Consider the following 21,351-nt stretch of genomic DNA (forward strand, 5'->3'; position numbering starts at 1 on the left):
TTACGACTTAAAAAGAGTCACTTCCGAAAGACGCCGAATAACAACGGCCAATCAGAGCTTAGATTTGCAAAAAAGCAAAAACAGCCTTTAAAAACTAACTGATATACAGTTGTTTTCATTATTGCTCAATTCCACATCTTGCAATCAAAACCTCCTCTCTCTCCAAAAATAAATCTGCTAAATTCCTCAACAAAAATATAAAATCTAACTCAAATTTCCCATCACAAAAAATCCACAAAATGACAAATCCAAATAGTGAACTAGAGGAAGGTGAACTAATGGACCAAGATCCTGTTCTAACCACTCTCGAGGAAATGCTTAAACTGAGTAATTTTAAAAATTCTTTTGCTATCATTCACCACCAAAAAATAAATTTGCAAAAAATTTATTTGGTTGGTCTTTTAACTCTAATAATACTTTCGAATCAAACCTCAGCATTTGATCCGAAAGAACAATTATTTGCAAATAATCTTCGGGTTGCTCATTATGATTGTCAACTAATGACTTCTAACAAAATGTTCTCTCTAAATAAAGTAGCACCTTGCAAAGTCCAACCAGAAAATATTAAAGTAACCCATGCTTATGTTACTATATATCAGAGACATTTATCGCACAAAAGTAAATGCGACAATGTGTCGAATCAAACACCAATCAATGCGTTGGTTCTGCGATTCTTTTGATTCGAGTGGTATCGACGCTCGACAAAATATGATCACTACTGATCTCCATTTATCTGCCGATCAATGTAAATCGGCCGCCGACAGAGGCTATCTTAACCTAGGCTATGCTAGTATTAGAAATATTCCTTTCAAATTTAATGTTAAAACAGTAACTAATGCCCATGCTGGCAAAGTTGACGGCAAACATCATAACGAATGTGATGGCCGTTCTTGGGTTAAATTGGACACTTTTGAAACTTACATGCTAAATGTAACTCTGACTGTTAACCTCAAAGATGGAACAGTCAATAATTGGCAAAACATTCCTTTGCCCTGTCCAGTGTCTACAAATGGATGTGAAACAACATCCTTAGACGCTTTTGCTTATACTTGGGAAGAACCCAACAACTGCATTTTCACTGTTTTAAACAGATTTCCGGCTAAAATGATTCAAAACGAAGAATCATACTATATAATTAAAGGCGATTCTAGCCCGTCTATTCATTCTACCCATACAAGGGATTCTCAAAAATTTATGCTACAGGTGATGAATAAAACCGCAATCTCTTTGTGGTCATCCCAGAATAGTGTATCCAACTTCATATGATTCATTTTTTATTGCATACACTGACGGTTTCAATATGGATACTGGAATCCAAGTTAAACCAACCCCAGAAACGGGAACTATTCATAATGCCGGCCAACCAAATTCTACTTTTCTCACATTAAGTGATGATTCGCCGCCACTCCAATTTTCAGCTCATCAAATTGACTACGAAGCTCATATAGGAACCAAATTGGACTATATTCTTTTTTATAGCTTCTACATGCTCAGAACGGCCGAGTTAGCCCTTCTGCAAAATCAATGTGAGCTAGAACGCTCCTCAATATTAAATACTTTAATGCTTTCATTTGAAAGCCCACGTTTGGCTGGCTATATTCTAACCAAAAACCGCTCTATGTTCTTAGAGACCAATGGCAATGTTGCCTGGCTCTACCATTGTCCGAAATTTTATTCACCTTTGCAATTAACGGATGAATGCTATAATCGCATTCCCATTATGTATAAGGAAAATATTCGATTTGTCGATCCAATTACGCGACAAACTTTTTAGTCGGCAGATCTACAAGACTGCTCCGACAAACATTCAAATCTCTTTCAACTAGATGTTGATGATGATAAGTCCTGGATTGAATTAACCCCTCAAATTACAAGGGTTACAGGACCATATCTCTTTAAACCAAAAGAGATAATTCAAAAGATTAAGCATCTTTAGCCTCTAGCCAAGGCGCTTCAATCTACACTTATGCTCAAATGCAAAAATTCTGGAATAGGATTTCCGATAATTCAGAGATGAAAGGAATACTGCAAAAAGTATCCAGGTCCTTACTAAATGCTAAAAAAACTCTTTTCAAGGACTCATACAGCCCACTAGGCTCTTCCCAAACAATTTATTTGGACTATCTCATCTCTCCAAACTTTTGGAAAAACGAATACACCCGTATATTCGGGAAAGTACGATACTATTTAGAAAAATGCGGAATAGTCTTCGCCTCTTTTCTATTTGTGAAATTCATACTAGATTGCCTAGTATTCATAATAAAGGCTATGCATATTCACAAAATCACCGGCCGCTCACTACACTTTGGCAAAGTATTACTTGCCGCTTCATATAATATACTTTTCACTTCCATAGTGACCTCAATTTTCACTCAAGATGAGCAAACTGAAAAAATAGAACAAGAATGTGATCAAAAAATACAAGCTCCTCGTTTAGAGGAAATTGATAAAATAAACCAGGATCGCATGTATCCTCACATCCAATTTCTTTTAGAAATTACTAGTGGGAATGCAATGTGAAGGGTCACTCAGTAAACATTACATGGTTTGAAGGTTAAGCTGAAATCGGGGGCTAGAGATCACGGAGATCAGGAATTAGTCGATTAGGATTGTGTGAAATTGGTTCGCTTGGTTCAAATTGTGACACCTACTGGATACCTGTATCTAATATTCGTGACGAATTTGGCCTTTGTCAGTGATGACAGGAGAGGGATGGAGTTAAAAGCTTGTCCGGAGAAACCAGTTAAGCTGATTCCAGGACTGATAGGGAATGGCTTGGTCTTAAGCAAAAATAAATATAAAAAATGTAAGCAACTGGAGGGTAACAAAGAGCTCCAAAAGTCGATTTGATCTCGGAGAAAATAGTAAGAAAGGGTTCACTTGATTAAGATTACCGTTGCTTTGAATTGCGAGATTCAAAAAGTTAGGTTACTATCAGAACCAGAAATCTCCATAATTGGTAGGTTATATTCTGGCGATCTTATAGGCCTTGTATATTTGGTTAAACTTTCGTTATCTTATATTCAATTGCCATCAATCATTTGCGAGTTGAGTCTGAAGTCGAATAAAAAAGCCGCGACGAGAGAAAGGGAGGCGCAGCAGATTTCGATACAAGAAACTCTACACCTTCTAAAACTCCTTTCAAAAGGGATATTGTAAACGCGTCTTCCCCTTGCCTTGCCGGTTCTAAGACAAGGACGTTAGAAAGTAATCCCTCAGTTGAGACGGCAAAGCTTACAATAATTCACCTCGATTCACAACTGAAAAGCCACACGACCAAAATAAGTGTCTTTATCGACGCATAAATGAGTATTCATAGTACAAAAGGGCAATGAGACAAAAGGAATTGAAAAACCAATTAAAAATATCTATTCTAAGCGAATTACATTTTGCTACAAAACAGCGTCAACAGATTTGGATAAGTGGTAGTGCACTCAATCAGCAACAAAAAATACCAACTTTAAGATCTTTGAGTTTCAATTATTTTTTTGATTGACACTTTTGTGGGCTAAAGTTGACCCAATTTTAGACAGCAGGGTTGTTATTGAAATTCATGCAAAGCAATTATGTGGTCAGAATATTCTTAGAAAATCTTGCAAAACCTCATCTTGTATGTTCCAGTTTTGTTTTGTAATTTGACTTTGAAATTATTCGCAGTGTACTAACTTGCAGTTGCTTTTGAACTTATAGCTTTAAATGTGCACTTTTAAATGGATTTCAATAAAATTGATTTTATGTCAGTAATTTATTTGTTTCTTTTCAACTTGTTGCGAGTGAATTTATTCATTCTTTCAAATTCAAGTTTAACTTAACGGTTTGCTCTTAGACTGGCATACGCAGAGAACTCTAGCGAAGTAGTGCTTTGGTTTAGTAACCAGACACAAACTCTCGTGTGGCTTTTTTGCTCGTCTGTGTGCTGTGAAAATATCCAGTCAAAACATGGCAGGCCATATATCCACAAGCAAACGTTTTAACTTCATTGGGCGTAGGACTCAACATGAGATATTTCACAGGATAAAAAAAATGTTCTACTTTTTATTTATTTTATTGCAAGAGTCAATTAGTTAGTTAGTCGCTATATTTTGCTGGAATCCGCATTTGGCTCTAAAAATTAGTTTCAATTGATACAATTTTTTTTGTGGTCGGAACAGTCTAAGCTACTGGCGCAGCTTTTTGCTAATCTAGGTGCTGTTTGATTTCAGATCACTATGTCTAGATTAGACCAGTAGCATGAACTTTGGAATTGGTGAGACACGACTATATTCCACATGCCACAATTAGTTCTATTAATACCACAGTTCCAGTCTCGTTTTTTACCACACGAAGATGCCGTTTCGTACGTCTTAATATGGTTAACACCAGTTTTCTAGTGGCTTGTGGACTACTTCTGGGTTGTTGTTTCCATGAAATTCAAGCTGATGAAGCCACGTGCACTGGTTGTGGTAAAGGTACATACTGTTGTCCAATATCAAAGACATGTTGCAGTGAATTAGCGTATAGTGAGGAACTGTGGACTGTAGAATTGGCGAAATTCTCACTTGTTCACGCCATGCTGGATTATCGTTTTTTGTTTATAGGTTTCATCATTTGCTGCTTGCCATTTGTTTTCTGTAGCTTTGATATGCTTTATAACTCTGAGGAACTGTGGACTGTAGAATTGGCGAAATTCTCACTTGTTCACGCCATGCTGGATTATCGTTTTTTGTTTATAGGTTTCATCATTTGCTGCTTGCCATTTGTTTTCTGTAGCTTTGATATGCTTTATAACTCTGAGGAACTGTGGACTGTAGAATTGGCGAAATTCTCACTTGTTCACGCCATGCTGGATTATCGTTTTTCGTTTATAGGTTTCATCATTTGCTGCTTGCCATTTGTTTTCTGTAGCTTTGATATGCTTTATAACTCTGAGGAACTGTGGACTGTAGAATTGGCGAAATTCTCACTTGTTCACGCCATGCTGGATTATCGTTTTTTGTTTATAGGTTTCATCATTTGCTGCTTGCCATTTGTTTTCTGTAGCTTTGATATGCTTTATAACTCTGAGGAACTGTGGACTGTAGAATTGGCGAAATTCTCACTTGTTCACGCCATGCTGGATTATCGTTTTTTGTTTATAGGTTTCATCATTTGCTGCTTGCCATTTGTTTTCTGTAGCTTTGATATGCTTTATAACTCTGAGGAACTGTGGACTGTAGAATTGGCGAAATTCTCTCCTGTTCACGCCATGCTGGATTATCGTTTTTTGTTTATAGGTTTCATCATTTGCTGCTTGCCATTTGTTTTCTGTAGCTTTGATATGCTTTATAACTGAGGAACTGTGGACTGTAGAATTGGCGAAATTCTCACTTGTTCACGCCATGCTGGATTATCGTTTTTTGTTTATAGGTTTCATCATTTGCTGCTTGCCATTTGTTTTCTGTAGCTTTGATATGCTTTATAACTCTGAGGAACTGTGGACTGTAGAATTGGCGAAATTCTCACTTGTTCACGCCATGCTGGATTATCGTTTTTTGTTTATAGGTTTCATCATTTGCTGCTTGCCATTTGTTTTCTGTAGCTTTGATATGCTTTATAACTCTGAGGAACTGTGGACTGTAGAATTGGCGAAATTCTCACTTGTTCACGCCATGCTGGATTATCGTTTTTTGTTTATAGGTTTCATCATTTGCTGCTTGCCATTTGTTTTCTGTAGCTTTGATATGCTTTATAACTCTGAGGAACTGTGGACTGTAGAATTGGCGAAATTCTCACTTGTTCACGCCATGCTGGATTATCGTTTTTTGTTTATAGGTTTCATCATTTGCTGCTTGCCATTTGTTTTCTGTAGCTTTGATATGCTTTATAACTCTGAGGAACTGTGGACTGTAGAATTGGCGAAATTCTCACTTGTTCACGCCATGCTGGATTATCGTTTTTCGTTTATAGGTTTCATCATTTGCTGCTTGCCATTTGTTTTCTGTAGCTTTGATATGCTTTATAACTCTGAGGAACTGTGGACTGTAGAATTGGCGAAATTCTCACTTGTTCACGCCATGCTGGATTATCGTTTTTTGTTTATAGGTTTCATCATTTGCTGCTTGCCATTTGTTTTCTGTAGCTTTGATATGCTTTATAACTCTGAGGAACTGTGGACTGTAGAATTGGCGAAATTCTCACTTGTTCACGCCATGCTGGATTATCGTTTTTTGTTTATAGGTTTCATCATTTGCTGCTTGCCATTTGTTTTCTGTAGCTTTGATATGCTTTATAACTCTGAGGAACTGTGGACTGTAGAATTGGCGAAATTCTCACTTGTTCACGCCATGCTGGATTATCGTTTTTTGTTTATAGGTTTCATCATTTGCTGCTTGCCATTTGTTTTCTGTAGCTTTGATATGCTTTATAACTGAGGAACTGTGGACTGTAGAATTGGCGAAATTCTCACTTGTTCACGCCATGCTGGATTATCGTTTTTTGTTTATAGGTTTCATCATTTGCTGCTTGCCATTTGTTTTCTGTAGCTTTGATATGCTTTATAACTCTGAGGAACTGTGGACTGTAGAATTGGCGAAATTCTCACTTGTTCACGCCATGCTGGATTATCGTTTTTTGTTTATAGGTTTCATCATTTGCTGCTTGCCATTTGTTTTCTGTAGCTTTGATATGCTTTATAACTCTGAGGAACTGTGGACTGTAGAATTGGCGAAATTCTCACTTGTTCACGCCATGCTGGATTATCGTTTTTTGTTTATAGGTTTCATCATTTGCTGCTTGCCATTTGTTTTCTGTAGCTTTGATATGCTTTATAACTCTGAGGAACTGTGGACTGTAGAATTGGCGAAATTCTCACTTGTTCACGCCATGCTGGATTATCGTTTTTTGTTTATAGGTTTCATCATTTGCTGCTTGCCATTTGTTTTCTGTAGCTTTGATATGCTTTATAACTCTGAGGAACTGTGGACTGTAGAATTGGCGAAATTCTCACTTGTTCACGCCATGCTGGATTATCGTTTTTTGTTTATAGGTTTCATCATTTGCTGCTTGCCATTTGTTTTCTGTAGCTTTGATATGCTTTAACTCTGAGGAACTGTGGACTGTAGAATTGGCGAAATTCTCACTTGTTCACGCCATGCTGGATTATCGTTTTTTGTTTATAGGTTTCATCATTTGCTGCTTGCCATTTGTTTTCTGTAGCTTTGATATGCTTTATAACTGAGGAACTGTGAACTGTAGAATTGGCGAAATTCTCACTTGTTCACGCCATGCTGGATTATCGTTTTTCGTTTATAGGTTTCATCATTTGCTGCTTGCCATTTGTTTTCTGTAGCTTTGATATGCTTTATAACTCTGAGGAACTGTGGACTGTAGAATTGGCGAAATTCTCACTTGTTCACGCCATGCTGGATTATCGTTTTTCGTTTATAGGTTTCATCATTTGCTGCTTGCCATTTGTTTTCTGTAGCTTTGATATGCTTTATAACTCTGAGGAACTGTGGACTGTAGAATTGGCGAAATTCTCACTTGTTCACGCCATGCTGGATTATCGTTTTTTGTTTATAGGTTTCATCATTTGCTGCTTGCCATTTGTTTTCTGTAGCTTTGATATGCTTTATAACTCTGAGGAACTGTGGACTGTAGAATTGGCGAAATTCTCACTTGTTCACGCCATGCTGGATTATCGTTTTTCGTTTATAGGTTTCATCATTTGCTGCTTGCCATTTGTTTTCTGTAGCTTTGATATGCTTTATAACTCTGAGGAACTGTGGACTGTAGAATTGGCGAAATTCTCACTTGTTCACGCCATGCTGGATTATCGTTTTTTGTTTATAGGTTTCATCATTTGCTGCTTGCCATTTGTTTTCTGTAGCTTTGATATGCTTTATAACTCTGAGGAACTGTGGACTGTAGAATTGGCGAAATTCTCACTTGTTCACGCCATGCTGGATTATCGTTTTTCGTTAATAGGTTTCATCATTTGCTGCTTGCCATTTGTTTTCTGTAGCTTTGATATGCTTTATAACTCTGAGGAACTGTGGACTGTAGAATTGGCGAAATTCTCACTTCTTCACGCCATGCTGGATTATCGTTTTTTGTTTATAGGTTTCATCATTTGCTGCTTGCCATTTGTTTTCTGTAGCTTTGATATGCTTTATAACTCTGAGGAACTGTGGACTGTAGAATTGGCGAAATTCTCACTTGTTCACGCCATGCTGGATTATCGTTTTTTGTTTATAGGTTTCATCATTTGCTGCTTGCCATTTGTTTTCTGTAGCTTTGATATGCTTTATAACTCTGAGGAACTGTGGACTGTAGAATTGGCGAAATTCTCACTTGTTCACGCCATGCTGGATTATCGTTTTTTGTTTATAGGTTTCATCATTTGCTGCTTGCCATTTGTTTTCTGTAGCTTTGATATGCTTTATAACTGAGGAACTGTGGACTGTAGAATTGGCGAAATTCTCACTTGTTCACGCCATGCTGGATTATCGTTTTTTGTTTATAGGTTTCATCATTTGCTGCTTGCCATTTGTTTTCTGTAGCTTTGATATGCTTTATAACTCTGAGGAACTGTGGACTGTAGAATTGGCGAAATTCTCACTTGTTCACGCCATGCTGGATTATCGTTTTTTGTTTCTAGGTTTCATCATTTGCTGCTTGCCATTTGTTTTCTGTAGCTTTGATATGCTTTATAACTCTGAGGAACTGTGGACTGTAGAATTGGCGAAATTCTCACTTGTTCACGCCATGCTGGATTATCGTTTTTTGTTTATAGGTTTCATCATTTGCTGCTTGCCATTTGTTTTCTGTAGCTTTGATATGCTTTATAACTCTGAGGAACTGTGGACTGTAGAATTGGCGAAATTCTCACTTGTTCACGCCATGCTGGATTATCGTTTTTTGTTTATAGGTTTCATCATTTGCTGCTTGCCATTTGTTTTCTGTAGCTTTGATATGCTTTATAACTGAGGAACTGTGGACTGTAGAATTGGCGAAATTCTCACTTGTTCACGCCATGCTGGATTATCGTTTTTTGTTTATAGGTTTCATCATTTGCTGCTTGCCATTTGTTTTCTGTAGCTTTGATATGCTTTATAACTCTGAGGAACTGTGGACTGTAGAATTGGCGAAATTCTCACTTGTTCACGCCATGCTGGATTATCGTTTTTTGTTTCTAGGTTTCATCATTTGCTGCTTGCCATTTGTTTTCTGTAGCTTTGATATGCTTTATAACTCTGAGGAACTGTGGACTGTAGAATTGGCGAAATTCTCACTTGTTCACGCCATGCTGGATTATCGTTTTTTGTTTATAGGTTTCATCATTTGCTGCTTGCCATTTGTTTTCTGTAGCTTTGATATGCTTTATAACTCTGAGGAACTGTGGACTGTAGAATTGGCGAAATTCTCACTTGTTCACGCCATGCTGGATTATCGTTTTTTGTTTATAGGTTTCATCATTTGCTGCTTGCCATTTGTTTTCTGTAGCTTTGATATGCTTTATAACTCTGAGGAACTGTGGACTGTAGAATTGGCGAAATTCTCACTTGTTCACGCCATGCTGGATTATCGTTTTTTGTTTATAGGTTTCATCATTTGCTGCTTGATATTTGTTTTCTGTAGCTTTGATATGCTTTAACTCTGAGGAACTGTGGACTGTAGAATTGGCGAAATTCTCACTTGTTCACGCCATGCTGGATTATCGTTTTTTGTTTATAGGTTTCATCATTTGCTGCTTGCCATTTGTTTTCTGTAGCTTTGATATGCTTTATAACTGAGGAACTGTGAACTGTAGAATTGGCGAAACACTCACTTGTTCACGCCATGCTGGATTATCGTTTTTGCTTATAGGTTTCATCATTTGCTGCTTGCCATTTGTTTTCTGTAGCTTTGATATGCTTTATAACTCTGAGGAACTGTGGACTGTAGAATTGGCGAAATTCTCACTTGTTCACGCCATGCTGGATTATCGTTTTTTGTTTATAGGTTTCATCATTTGCTGCTTGCCATTTGTTTTCTGTAGCTTTGATATGCTTTATAACTCTGAGGAACTGTGGACTGTAGAATTGGCGAAATTCTCACTTGTTCACGCCATGCTGGATTATCGTTTTTTGTTTATTGGTTTCATCATTTGCTGCTTGCCATTTGTTTTCTGTAGCTTTGATATGCTTTATAACTCTGAGGAACTGTGGACTGTAGAATTGGCGAAATTCTCACTTGTTGACGCCATGCTGAATTATCGTTTTTTGTTTATAGGTTTCATCATTTGCTGCTTGCCATTTGTTTTCTGTAGCTTTGATATGCTTTATAACTCTGAGGAACTGTGGACTGTAGAATTGGCGAAATTCTCACTTGTTCACGCCATGCTGGATTATCGTTTTTTGTTTATAGGTTTCATCATTTGCTGCTTGCCATTTGTTTTCTGTAGCTTTGATATGCTTTATAACTCTGCGAAACTGTGGACTGTAGAATTGGCGAAATTCTCACTTGTTCACGCCATGCTGGATTATCGTTTTTTGCTTATAGGTTTCATCATTTGCTGCTTGCCATTTGTTTTCTGTAACTTTGATATGCTTTATAACTCTGAGGAACTGTGGACTGTAGAATTGGCGAAATTCTCACTTGTTCACGCCATGCTGGATTATCGTTTTTTGTTTATAGGTTTCATCATTTGCTGCTTGCCATTTGTTTTCTGTAGCTTTGATATGCTTTATAACTCTGAGGAACTGTGGACTGTAGAATTGGCGAAATTCTCACTTGTTCACGCCATGCTGGATTATCGTTTTTTTTTTGTTTATAGCTTTCATCATTTGCTGCTTGCCATTTGTTTTCTGTAGCTTTGATATGCTTTATAACTCTGAGGAACTGTGGACTGTAGAATTGGCGAAATTCTCACTTGTTGACGCCATGCTGAATTATCGTTTTTTGTTTATAGGTTTCATCATTTGCTGCTTGCCATTTGTTTTCTGTAGCTTTGATATGCTTTATAACTCTGAGGAACTGTGGACTGTAGAATTGGCGAAATTCTCACTTGTTCACGCCATGCTGGATTATCGTTTTTTGTTTATAGGTTTCATCATTTGCTGCTTGCCATTTGTTTTCTGTAGCTTTGATATGCTTTATAACTCTGCGAAACTGTGGACTGTAGAATTGGCGAAATTCTCACTTGTTCACGCCATGCTGGATTATCGTTTTTTGCTTATAGGTTTCATCATTTGCTGCTTGCCATTTGTTTTCTGTAACTTTGATATGCTTTATAACTCTGAGGAACTGTGGACTGTAGAATTGGCGAAATTCTCACTTGTTCACGCCATGCTGGATTATCGTTTTTTGTTTATAGGTTTCATCATTTGCTGCTTGCCATTTGTTTTCTGTAGCTTTGATATGCTTTATAACTCTGAGGAACTGTGGACTGTAGAATTGGCGAAATTCTCACTTGTTCACGCCATGCTGGATTATCGTTTTTTGTTTATAGGTTTCATCATTTGCTGCTTGCCATTTGTTTTCTGTAGCTTTGATATGCTTTATAACTCTGAGGAACTGTGGACTGTAGAATTGGCGAAATTCTCACTTGTTCACGCCATGCTGGATTATCGTTTTTTGTTTATAGGTTTCATCATTTGCTGCTTGCCATTTGTTTTATGTAGCTTTGATATGCTTTATAACTCTGAGGAACTGTGGACTGTAGAACTGGCGAAACTCTCACTTGTTCACGCCATGCTGGATTATCGTTTTTTGTTTATAGGTTTCATCATTTGCTGCTTGCCATTTGTTTTCTGTAGCTTTGATATGCTTTATAACTCTGAGGAACTGTGGACTGTAGAATTGGCGAAATTCTCACTTGTTCACGCCATGCTGGATTATCGTTTTTTTTTTATAGGTTTCATCATTTGCTGCTTGCCATTTGTTTTCTGTAGCTTTGATATGCTTTATAACTCTGAGGAACTGTGGACTGTAGAATTGGCGAAATTCTCACTTGTTTACGCCATGCTGGATTATCGTTTTTTGTTCATAGGTTTCATCATTTGCTGCTTGCCATTTGTTTTCTGTAGCTTTGATATGCTTTAAACTCTGAGGAACTGTGGACTGTAGAATTGGCCAAATTCTCACTTGTTCACGCCATGCTGGATTATCGTTTTTTGTTTATTGGTTTCATCATTTGCTGCTTGCCATTTGTTTTTTATAGCTTTGATATGCTTTATAACTCTGAGGAACTGTGGACTGTAGAATTGGCGAAATTCTCACTTGTTCACGCCATGCTGGATTATCATTTTTTGTTTATAGGTTTCATCATTTGCTGCTTGCCATTTGTTTTCTGTAGCTTTGATATGCTTTATAACTCTGAGGAACTGTGGACTGTAGAATTGGCGAAATTCTCACTTGTTCACGCCATGCTGGATTATCGTTTTTTTTTTGTTTATAGCTTTCATCATTTGCTGCTTGCCATTTGTTTTCTGTAGCTTTGATATGCTTTATAACTCTGAGGAACTGTGGACTGTAGAATTGGCGAAATTCTCACTTGTTCACGCGATGCTGGATTATCGTTTTTTGTTTATAGGTTTCATCATTTGCTGCTTGCCATTTGTTTTCTGTAGCTTTGATATGCTTTATAACTCTGAGGAACTGTGGACTGTAGAATTGGCGAAATTCTCACTTGTTCACGCCATGCTGGATTATCGTTTTTTGTTAATAGGTTTCATCATTTGCTGCTTGCCATTTGTTTTCTGTAGCTTTGATATGCTTTATAACTCTGAGGAACTGTGGACTGTAGAATTGGCGAAATTCTCACTTGTTCACGCCATGCTGGATTATCGTTTTTTGTTTATAGGTTTCATCATTTGCTGCTTGCCATTTGTTTTCTGTAGCTTTGATATGCTTTATAACTCTGAGGAACTGTGGACTGTAGAATTGGCGAAATTCTCACTTGTTCACGCCATGCTGGATTATCGTTTTTTGTTTATAGGTTTCATAATTTGCTGCTTGCCATTTGTTTTCTGTAGCTTTGATATGCTTTATAACTCCGAGGAACTGTGGACTGTAGAATTGGCGAAATTCTCACTTGTTCACGCCATGCTGGATTATCGTTTTTTGTTTATAGGTTTCATCATTTGCTGCTTGCCATTTGTTTTCTGTAGCTTTGATATGCTTTATAACTCTGAGGAACTGTGGACTGTAGAATTGGCGAAATTCTCACTTGTTCACGCCATGCTGGATTATCGTTTTTTGTTTATAGGTTTCATCATTTGCTGCTTGCCATTTGTTTTCTGTAGCTTTGATATGCTTTATAACTCTGAGGAACTGTGGACTGTAGAATTGGCGAAATTCTCACTTGTTCACGCCATGCTGGATTATCGTTTTTTGTTTATAGGTTTCATCATTTGCTGCTTGCCATTTGTTTTCTGTAGCTTTGATATGCTTTATAACTCTGAGGAACTGTGGACTGTAGAATTGGCGAAATTCTCACTTGTTCACGCCATGCTGGATTATCGTTTTTTGTTTATAGGTTTCATCATTTGCTGCTTGCCATTTGTTTTCTGTAGCTTTGATATGCTTTATAACTCTGAGGAACTGTGGACTGTAGAATTGGCGAAATTCTCACTTGTTCACGCCATGCTGGATTATCGTTTTTTGTTTATAGGTTTCATCATTTGCTGCTTGCCATTTGTTTTCTGTAGCTTTGATATGCTTTATAACTCTGAGGAACTGTGGACTGTAGAATTGGCGAAATTCTCACTTGTTCACGCCATGCTGGATTATCGTTTTTTGTTTATAGGTTTCATCATTTGCTGCTTGCCATTTGTTTTCTGTAGCTTTGATATGCTTTATAACTCTGAGGAACTGTGGACTGTAGAATTGGCGAAATTCTCACTTGTTCACGCCATGCTGGATTATCGTTTTTTGTTTATAGGTTTCATCTTTTGCTGCTTGCCATTTGTTTTCTGTAGCTTTGATATGCTTTATAACTCTGAGGAACTGTGGACTGTAGAATTGGCGAAATTCTCACTTGTTCACGCCATGCTGGATTATCGTTTTTTGTTTATAGGTTTCATCATTTGCTGCTTGCCATTTGTTTTCTGTAGCTTTGATATGCTTTATAACTCTGAGGAACTGTGGACTGTAGAATTGGCGAAATTCTCACTTGTTCACGCCATGCTGGATTATCGTTTTTTGTTTATAGGTTTCATCATTTGCTGCTTGCCATTTGTTTTCTGTAGCTTTGATATGCTTTATAACTCTGAGGAACTGTGGACTGTAGAATTGGCGAAATTCTCACTTGTTCACGCCATGCTGGATTATCGTTTTTTGTTTATAGGTTTCATCATTTGCTGCTTGCCATTTGTTTTCTGTAGCTTTGATATGCTTTATAACTCCGAGGAACTGTGGACTGTAGAATTGGCGAAATTCTCACTTGTTCACGCCATGCTGGATTATCGTTTTTTGTTTATAGGTTTCATCATTTGCTGCTTGCCATTTGTTTTCTGTAGCTTTGATATGCTTTAAAACTCTGAGGAACTGTGGACTGTAGAATTGGCGAAATTCTCACTTGTTCACGCCATGCTGGATTATCGTTTTTTGTTTATAGGTTTCATCATTTGCTGCTTGCCATTTGTTTTCTGTAGCTTTGATATGCTTTATAACTCTGAGGAACTGTGGACTGTAGAATTGGCGAAATTCTCACTTGTTCACGCCATGCTGGATTATCGTTTTTTGTTTATAGCTTTCATCATTTGCTGCTTGCCATTTGTTTTCTGTAGCTTTGATATGCTTTATAACTCTGAGGAACTGTGGACTGTAGAATTGGCGAAATTCTCACTTGTTCACGCCATGCTGGATTATCGTTTTTTGTTTATAGGTTTCATCATTTGCTGCTTGCCATTTGTTTTCTGTAGCTTTGATATGCTTTATAACTCTGAGGAACTGTGGACTGTAGAATTGGCGAAATTCTCACTTGTTCACGCCATGCTGGATTATCGTTTTTTGTTTATAGCTTTCATCATTTGCTGCTTGCCATTTGTTTTCTGTAGCTTTGATATGCTTTATAACTCTGAGGAACTGTGGACTGTAGAATTGGCGAAATTCTCACTTGTTCACGCCATGCTGGATTATCGTTTTTTGTTTATAGGTTTCATCATTTGCTGCTTGCCATTTGTTTTCTGTAGCTTTGATATGCTTTATAACTCTGAGGAACTGTGGACTGTAGAATTGGCGAAATTCTCACTTGTTCACGCCATGCTGGATTATCGTTTTTCGTTTATAGGTTTCATCATTTGCTGCTTGCCAATTGTTTTCTGTAGCTTTGATATGCTTTATAACTCTGAGGAACTGTGGACTGTAGAATTGGCGAAATTCTCACTTGTTCACGCCATGCTGGATTATCGTTTTTTGTTTATAGGTTTCATCATTTGCTGCTTGCCATTTGTTTTCTGTAGCTTTGATATGCTTTATAACTCTTTGTGCCGTTTAAATTCGCCTGTCGATTCCTGCGCTAAACGCGAAGCCAGCTCTCAGACTGTCAATGTTTCCAGTCTAGAGACGCCAGAAATAGCTTTGACAATCACGGTGAGCAAAAGAACGTCGCCAAAAACGAGTATGCTGCATCGCAGACCATGTGTGAAAGTTCGAAAAGCCCTTCGAGAAGGTCAAAAGTTTCAAAAATTGGCGAGGTATCAATGCCTGGAAAAGAACAGTGAATGTGAATTTGTATCGATGCAATTAAGTCGGAATTCAGATGTATAACTTTGAAAATGGTCAGTTATAAGATGATATCAGTGACTCCATATTTGTGCAAATCATAACTTTAGTTTTTCCAAGTGATTTGTGTGATTCTATATTTGATAATTTTAATACTTAAACAAGTTTTGTTCGTTCAACAAAGTCTTTGACACAATTAGACACCAACACATTCTATTGGTGAACTTTGCCGAAAAAGATTTTTACTGCTATTTAGTTTATGGTTACGTAGCATATTTAGACAACTGCGTTTTAATACTCGTCAATAAGCAGACAAATACTATATTAACCAATCAGAATCACGACAAGGAAGAAAGTAATAATAAATAATTAATTGTTTCCTAAATTTGCTTTTCCATCTTGATTCTGATTGGTTAATTCAGTATTTGTCTGCTTACTGACTAATATGATTACGCGGTTGTCTGAATACAGACCGCACTCCTTAATTTATGTAGGTTTCAAGACAACATGTGGCTGCTCAATTATTGATAATTTGATTGTTCTGTTGTCGGCTAATAGGCACATGTTTTCATAAGTGTGGTTTGAGCGTTTTGGAAAAGAGGATCATATGCTTTGCCTCTTGCTGGGATCATGAAGGACTGGACTTAGAGAATAGGTCGTACAACATCAGAAAAACAACTGACTCCTTAATTGTGCAAGCAAACGCTCCTGCTTTTTCACGAGTTATATTTCTCACCACAACTAGCAGAACTTATCGCTCGTCAATTTAGCTTTTCTGCAAAGGGCATTTTAGTAGCACGTATTTTATCTCGTTTATTGATGTTTGGATTATTGAAGACCCCCCTTTCGCAGTTTATAGATAGCGCATTGGTTAAAAAGCTTGCTATTTGCATTTTTAAACTGTTATCCTGCAGCACTTTTTCTGACATTTCGTTTTGCTTGCAGACTAAAGAGGGAATTTACCTTCTCAGTTTAATCAATTGTCTTAAAGAATCACCCAATCATTTTCCTCACATGCCGAGTTTTTGGAAAATTAAACTGCTGCTGCTTATTACTGGTAAATAGTGTTTCAACTACCATTTATCTTGATAGCGTACTTAATATGGAAGTATAAAAGTGCTCTTTGGACTTCGTAATTGATTCTAGTACAAATTTTTTTTATCGGACTGTTTGTCTGCTTACTGTGGTTTCGGTTTATTTACCACAGCAAGAAACTTTCTAGTGATTTACGCTTCTTTTAATATAATTGAAAATCAGGATCTGCTTAACAATCTCCCGTCCTATGGTACCTACCTAAGATTCTCCACCCCTATAAATAAATACAGTAAATTAGCACTGAGCTGTCCTTTGAGAATTATAATTTTGCTGCATTCTGATTGGTCGAAAAATCAATCATTGTGGTCTACTTAAGAAGCTCCCCCTTTCCTGGAGATGGAGATTGTTAAGTAGATCCCAAAATCATTGCGATTTACTTTTCGGTTTGTAATTTTTCTAGTTTTGAGTCTTTATATTTTCTTTCTATTCGCTTAAAAGGTTATTCGCTTCCTTTCATATAAGCTTAATCTAATCATGCGTCAATTGAAGGTTGAAAATAGAGTTTCATCTCGTCGGGTGGGGGTTAAACAATCGAGTTTCAAAACTTAATAACTCTGGTTTGTGTTTTGGCACGTTCTTTGCTTAAATTGAATTTCATTGACTAGAAACTTTGGTAGATATAGTTTTCTTCCGACATTTGTGAAAGTAATTGTTCGAACTGGTTGCTTTGTTCTCATTTTCTGTCGACAAACTTGCCATACTGTTTGTAATACATCGCAAGTGGCTTAAAGCTCATGTTTTTGACATTTGATTGTTAAATTTATTTCGTTTTAATAATTCGTTTTCGTTTTTTTAGCTGCATAACGAAGTCTTGCCAAACACTATTTCGTATTATCGAGATATGATTGTAAATAATTTCATGTCCAAGTATGCTTTCAAATTTTTTGGTGTAGAAAATATAATTAACGTCATTCATAAGATGGCCTTAGTTCAAAGTGAACGTAATCTAAGTTTGACAGCAAAGGTGACGTGTTTAAGTGCTAAAGAACGAGGTGATTGTCACTTATATATGATTGTCACGCTCAGATTTGGTTTCCGGCTGTTTCATTTTTGAAATGTTCAGTGAACAAGCACAGTGAACCTTGCCAATTTTGTCATAAAATTATTTATCATTTCAGTATAAGTTTTGTAAGTTAGTGATTTTATGATAGAGATCAATCAGCAAAATTTGGTTCATGGTTAAAATTTACAGAATAAATAACAGTTTAAAAAACAGAATAAATAAATTTACAGAATAAATATATTTGCCAAATTTACCGAATAAAAACAGAACAACAATAGAGTTCAAAGTTTTTGTTTATTTTATGGCAAGTGACAATTGATTTATCTCTTTATTTTTGTTAGTATCTGAGTTTAAATATTTTACAAGATTGCGAAGAAACGCCTACTTCCTCGTTTTCTTTTTTTTTCACTGTAGTCGAAGCATTCGGCGCTATTTGCACATATTTCGCTAATCTAAGTGCTGTTTCATATCAGATTGTCATGTCAAATTTAGACCAGTGGTGTGAACTTTGGAATTCGTCAGACACACCTATTTTCCACAAGGCAGAACTAGTTCCATTCATACCACAGTTTCAGTCCCGTTTTTTACCAGACGAAGATGAAAAGAAGTGGGCTGTGTTTATCCCACTGTGCGGGAAAGCGGTGGAGATTAAGTACTTCTACGAGTTGGGATACACGGTAATAGGTATATTTGTTTTAATGTATTTCAATCTATGATATATCAAAATGCGGGCTTCACTATCACGCCATGTTTAAGCTTTTTCAACGTATAATTTTGCTCGCTTAAGCTATATCGTGTATTGCAATGGTTAAGATTTTTTTTCGATTTTCCAGTTTAAATTCAACGTTTGTTTCATCAAGTTTGAAATTAGCAACCAAAACTGGGACGCTGCCTGGGTTTTTCCAGGTGTTGCGATTCTGGTCTCCTTATATGAATAACGAAATCCTTTTAGTTTACGAGATATGGCAATTTTCGAGATTTTTTCAAATTTGCTAGAAAACTTAATTTTAAAAAATTTCTCAACATTTGAATTTCTCACCCTGTAGTTGGGTGATGTCAGGGTACTCTCAGGGGTTGCCAATCTTGCCTCCAAATTTCACTTCTCGAATTCTTGTAGTTTTTGAGATATGGCATTTTTTATTTTCAAAAAAACTTAAATTTTAAATCTCAATCCTGTTGGTGAAAACTGTGAGGGTAATATCAGGGTTTGCGAATTTTTCCTCTGAATACGACTGCTCAAATCCTCGTTGTTTTCGATTTTTAGAATTTTTTCAAAATTTTTCAAAGAACTTAGATATAAGATTTTCACAAAATTTGAAGTTCACATCTCTATAGTGAGGTTCTGTTAGCGTACTCTCAGGAGTTGCGAATATTGCCTCCAGATATGTCTTCTCAAAACCTTTTCGGTTTGTAATTTTTCTAGTTTTGAGTCTTTATATTTTCTTTCTATTCGCTTAAAAGGTTATTCGCTTCCTTTCATATAAGCTTAATCTAATCATGCGTCAATTGAAGGTTGAAAATAGAGTTTCATCTCGTCGGGTGGGGGTTAAACAATCGAGTTTCAAAACTTAATAACTCTGGTTTGTGTTTTGGCACGTTCTTTGCTTAAATTGAATTTCATTGACTAGAAACTTTGGTAGATATAGTTTTCTTCCGACATTTGTGAAAGTAATTGTTCGAACTGGCTGCTTTGTTCTCATTTTCTGTCGACAAACTTGCCATACTGTTTGTAATACATCGCAAGTGGCTTAAAGCTCATGTTTTTGACATTTGATTGTTAAATTTATTTCGTTTTAATAATTCGTTTTCGTTTTTTTAGCTGCATAACGAAGTCTTGCCAAACACTATTTCGTATTATCGAGATATGATTGTAAATAATTTCATGTCCAAGTATGCTTTCAAATTTTTTGGTGTAGAAAATATAATTAACGTCATTCATAAGATGGCCTTAGTTCAAAGTGAACGTAATCTAAGTTTGACAGCAAAGGTGACGTGTTTAAGTGCTAAAGAACGAGGTGATTGTCACTTATATATGATTGTCACGCTCAGATTTGGTTTCCGGCTGTTTCATTTTTGAAATGTTCAGTGAACAAGCACAGTGAACCTTGCCAATTTTGTCATAAAATTATTTATCATTTGAGTATAAGTTTTGTAAGTTAGTGATTTTAGTGATTTTATGATAGAGATCAATCAGCAAAATTTGGTTCATGGTTAAAATTTACAGAATAAATAACAGTTTAAAAAACAGAATAAATAAATTTACAGAATAAATATATTTGCCAAATTTACTGAATAAAAACAGAACAACAATAGAGTTCAAAGTTTTTGTTTATTTTATGGCAAGTGACAATTGATTTATCTCTTTATTTTTGTTAGTATCTGAGTTTAAATATTTTACAAGATTGCGAAGAAACGCCTACTTCCTCGTTTTCTTTTTTTTTCACTGTAGTCGAAGCATTCGGCGCTATTTGCACATATTTCGCTAATCTAAGTGCTGTTTCATATCAGATTGTCATGTCAAATTTAGACCAGTGGTGTGAACTTTGGAATTCGTCAGACACACCTATTTTCCACAAGGCAGAACTAGTTCCATTCATACCACAGTTTCAGTCCCGTTTTTTACCAGACGAAGATGAAAAGAAGTGGGCTGTGTTTATCCCACTGTGCGGGAAAGCGGTGGAGATTAAGTACTTCTACGAGTTGGGATACACGGTAATATGTATATTTGTTTTAATGTATTTCAATCTATGATATATAAAAATGCGGGCTTCACTATCACGCCATGTTTAAGCTTTTTCAACGTATTATTTTGCTCTTTTAAGCTATATCGTGTATTGCAATGGTTAAGATTTTTTTTCGATTTTCCAGTTTAAATTCAACGTTTATTTCATCAAGTTTGAAATTAGCAACCAAAACTGGGACGCTGCCTGGGTTTTTCCAGGTGTTGCGATTCTGGTCTCCTTATATGAATAACGAAATCCTTTTAGTTTACGAGATATGGCAATTTTCGAGATTTTTTCAAATTTGCTAGAAAACTTAATTTTAAAAAATTTCTCAACATTTGAATTTCTCACCCTGTAGTTGGGTGATGTCAGGGTACTCTCAGGGGTTGCCAATCTTGCCTCCAAATTTCACTTCTCGAATTCTTGTAGTTTTTGAGATATGGTATTTTTTATTTTCAAAAAAACTTAAATTTTAAATCTCAATCCTGTTGGTGAAAACTGTGAGGGTAATATCAGGGTTTGCGAATTTTTCCTCTGAATACGACTGCTCAAATCCTCGTTGTTTTCGATTTTTAGAATTTTTTCAAAATTTTTCAAAGAACTTAGATATAAGATTTTCACAAAATTTGAAGTTCACATCTCTATAGTGAGGTTCTGTTAGCGTACTCTCAGGAGTTGCGAATATTGCCTCCAGATATGTCTTCTCAAAACCTTGAGAATTTCTCAAAAAAAAAACATTTGAGAAAACTTAATATTAATTTTTTTTTTAGTTTTAAGTTCCCAACTCTGTAGTGGGGACTGTCAGAGTAATCTCAGGGGTTTGAGTCTTGCCCTCAAATATGACTCAATTCTTGGTAGTTTTTG

General features: G+C 36.4%; 1 protein-coding gene across 1 annotated transcript in view; it reads left to right on the plus strand.

Annotated features, from left to right (window-relative positions):
- LOC134855155 (peptidyl-prolyl cis-trans isomerase A-like) overlaps positions 1 to 21,351 on the plus strand; it is a 442,729-nt gene that overhangs the window by 398,615 nt on the left and 22,763 nt on the right. The window lies entirely within an intron of this gene.

The sequence above is a fragment of the Symsagittifera roscoffensis genome, chromosome 10, assembly GCF_963678635.1.
Source record: "Symsagittifera roscoffensis chromosome 10, txSymRosc1.1, whole genome shotgun sequence".
Lineage (NCBI taxonomy): Eukaryota > Metazoa > Xenacoelomorpha > Acoela > Convolutidae > Symsagittifera > Symsagittifera roscoffensis.